This window comes from Schistocerca serialis, unplaced genomic scaffold, assembly GCF_023864345.2.
Source record: "Schistocerca serialis cubense isolate TAMUIC-IGC-003099 unplaced genomic scaffold, iqSchSeri2.2 HiC_scaffold_229, whole genome shotgun sequence".
NCBI classification, from domain to species: domain Eukaryota; kingdom Metazoa; phylum Arthropoda; class Insecta; order Orthoptera; family Acrididae; genus Schistocerca; species Schistocerca serialis.
Genome location: NW_026047794.1, coordinates 49,659 through 52,749, shown reverse-complemented (window position 1 = coordinate 52,749; position 3,091 = coordinate 49,659). Strand labels below are relative to the sequence as shown.

General features: G+C 56.8%; 1 non-coding gene across 1 annotated transcript; it reads right to left on the bottom strand.

Moving 5' to 3' along the window:
• On the bottom strand, positions 1-1,898 carry LOC126444118 (small subunit ribosomal RNA; the record flags this gene model as incomplete). Its single annotated transcript, XR_007582430.1, has 1 exon — positions 1-1,898. It is a non-coding gene; the product is annotated as a small subunit ribosomal RNA (ribosomal RNA).
• Between the last annotated feature and the right edge of the window lie 1,193 nt (positions 1,899-3,091).

Below are 3,091 nucleotides of genomic sequence, written 5' to 3'. Positions count from 1 at the left end.
CGCAGGTTCACCTACGGAAACCTTGTTACGACTTTTACTTCCTCTAAATGATCAAGTTTGGTCATCTTTCCGGTAGCATCGGCAACGACAGAGTCAATGCCGCGTACCAGTCCGAAGACCTCACTAAATCATTCAATCGGTAGTAGCGACGGGCGGTGTGTACAAAGGGCAGGGACGTAATCAACGCGAGCTTATGACTCGCGCTTACTGGGAATTCCTCGTTCATGGGGAACAATTGCAAGCCCCAATCCCTAGCACGAAGGAGGTTCAGCGGGTTACCCCGACCTTTCGGCCTAGGAAGACACGCTGATTCCTTCAGTGTAGCGCGCGTGCGGCCCAGAACATCTAAGGGCATCACAGACCTGTTATTGCTCAATCTCGTGCGGCTAGAAGCCGCCTGTCCCTCTAAGAAGAAAAGTAATCGCTGACAGCACGAAGGATGTCACGCGACTAGTTAGCAGGCTAGAGTCTCGTTCGTTATCGGAATTAACCAGACAAATCGCTCCACCAACTAAGAACGGCCATGCACCACCACCCACCGAATCAAGAAAGAGCTATCAATCTGTCAATCCTTCCGGTGTCCGGGCCTGGTGAGGTTTCCCGTGTTGAGTCAAATTAAGCCGCAGGCTCCACTCCTGGTGGTGCCCTTCCGTCAATTCCTTTAAGTTTCAGCTTTGCAACCATACTTCCCCCGGAACCCAAAAGCTTTGGTTTCCCGGAGGCTGCCCGCCGAGTCATCGGAGGAACTGCGGCGGATCGCTGGCTGGCATCGTTTATGGTTAGAACTAGGGCGGTATCTGATCGCCTTCGAACCTCTAACTTTCGTTCTTGATTAATGAAAACATACTTGGCAAATGCTTTCGCTTCTGTTCGTCTTGCGACGATCCAAGAATTTCACCTCTAACGTCGCAATACGAATGCCCCCGCCTGTCCCTATTAATCATTACCTCGGGTTCCGAAAACCAACAAAATAGAACCGAGGTCCTATTCCATTATTCCATGCACACAGTATTCAGGCGGGCTTGCCTGCTTTAAGCACTCTAATTTGTTCAAAGTAAACGTGCCGGCCCACCGAGACACTCACTCAAGAGCACCCTGGTAGGATTGCAACGGGGTCCGCCTCGGGACGCACGAGCACGCACGAGGCGCGTCGCACGCCTTCGGCTCGCCCCACCGGCAGGACGTCCCACGATACATGCCAGTTAAACACCGACGGGCGGTGAACCAACAGCGTGGGACACAAATCCAACTACGAGCTTTTTAACCGCAACAACTTTAATATACGCTATTGGAGCTGGAATTACCGCGGCTGCTGGCACCAGACTTGCCCTCCAATAGATACTCGTTAAAGGATTTAAAGTGTACTCATTCCGATTACGGGGCCTCGGATGAGTCCCGTATCGTTATTTTTCGTCACTACCTCCCCGTGCCGGGAGTGGGTAATTTGCGCGCCTGCTGCCTTCCTTGGATGTGGTAGCCGTTTCTCAGGCTCCCTCTCCGGAATCGAACCCTGATTCCCCGTTACCCGTTACAACCATGGTAGGCGCAGAACCTACCATCGACAGTTGATAAGGCAGACATTTGAAAGATGCGTCGCCGGTACGAGGACCGTGCGATCAGCCCAAAGTTATTCAGAGTCACCAAGGCAAACGGACCGGACGAGCCGACCGATTGGTTTTGATCTAATAAAAGCGTCCCTTCCATCTCTGGTCGGGACTCTGTTTGCATGTATTAGCTCTAGAATTACCACAGTTATCCAAGTAACGTGGGTACGATCTAAGGAACCATAACTGATTTAATGAGCCATTCGCGGTTTCACCTTAATGCGGCTTGTACTGAGACATGCATGGCTTAATCTTTGAGACAAGCATATGACTACTGGCAGGATCAACCAGGGAGCTGCGTCAACTAGAGCTGAGCAGCCGGCCGCCCGGGAGTGTGTCCCGGGGGCCCGCGCGAACACGCAAGCGTCCGCTCAATTATTCTGCAAACAGGAGGAGGCTGCGCTCCCCTGCACCATACACCTCGAAACCCTCTCAGGTCCCGGCGGCGCGCAGCGCCGTCCTAAGTACTTGGTCGGGTTCGAGAGAGGCGCAATCGCCCGGAGTTTGGCGAGTAGACGCTTTAGGTGCGACCACCCGTGCTCCCAACTGAGCTTGCCGCTGCCGACAGAGGCCCGGGAGCGTGCTGTCGTGGCATTGCCGGCGGGAGACAACACGCGCCACCTACGGTGACCGGCAGCTCCAACGCCAGCGCCACAGAAGGACAAAAGCCCCACTTGGGTGCCGAAGCGAACTCTCCCAGCACAGCGCACGCGCCAACACGTCCGCACAGCTGCGATACAAACCACCTGCGAGAACCGCAGAGGCGACCGAGCAGCAGACGGCGTCGCGGCGCCGAGCGCCGGGCGGCGGCGCATCCTCAGCGCACACAGTCCTCAATCGGACCAGCACACTGCAGATGTCCACCGCGCTTCGCACCGGGCCCGCGAGGACCTACTTTGGCCGCACGGCGCCGCGTGCAGGGTGCGCCGGCGCGCAGCTGCGCCGCCTGCCGCCTCCGTCGGCCGGCGCGCCTGCCAGTGGCCGCCCCCACCAGCCGGCTGTAGCGCGTGCGCCCACGCACCGCGCGGCCAGCACGCCGGGCGGCCCCCCCTCACCGGCCGGGGCCGGTCCCACCCAGCCACCGCCGCGTATCGCTTCACACCCACATGCCATTCACGTTCGTGGGCATGGTGGGTATCGCTGAAACAACCGGTTGGTAGCTCAACCGATCGTCGCCATCACTGATTCACCTCTAGCGAGAACAACCGCACCACAACGGTTTACCAGTTGTTCATTTGCGTAACGTCACCAGCAAACGTAGGCGTCCATCGCCATTTGCAAATTCAACGATTGTTGCATGCCTGTGTCAGGTGTCACGACACACTATGTCTGCCCACATACACGCAACAACATGTGCACGCTTCGCAAACACGTGGAAGGTGGCCCCCGTACGTATGCGATGTCCATTGCGCAAACGACTGTCAACCGGCCTCTGTCGCATGTCGCAGATGTGGAACGCAGTGCACCATGCTATCACGGTGTGTGAG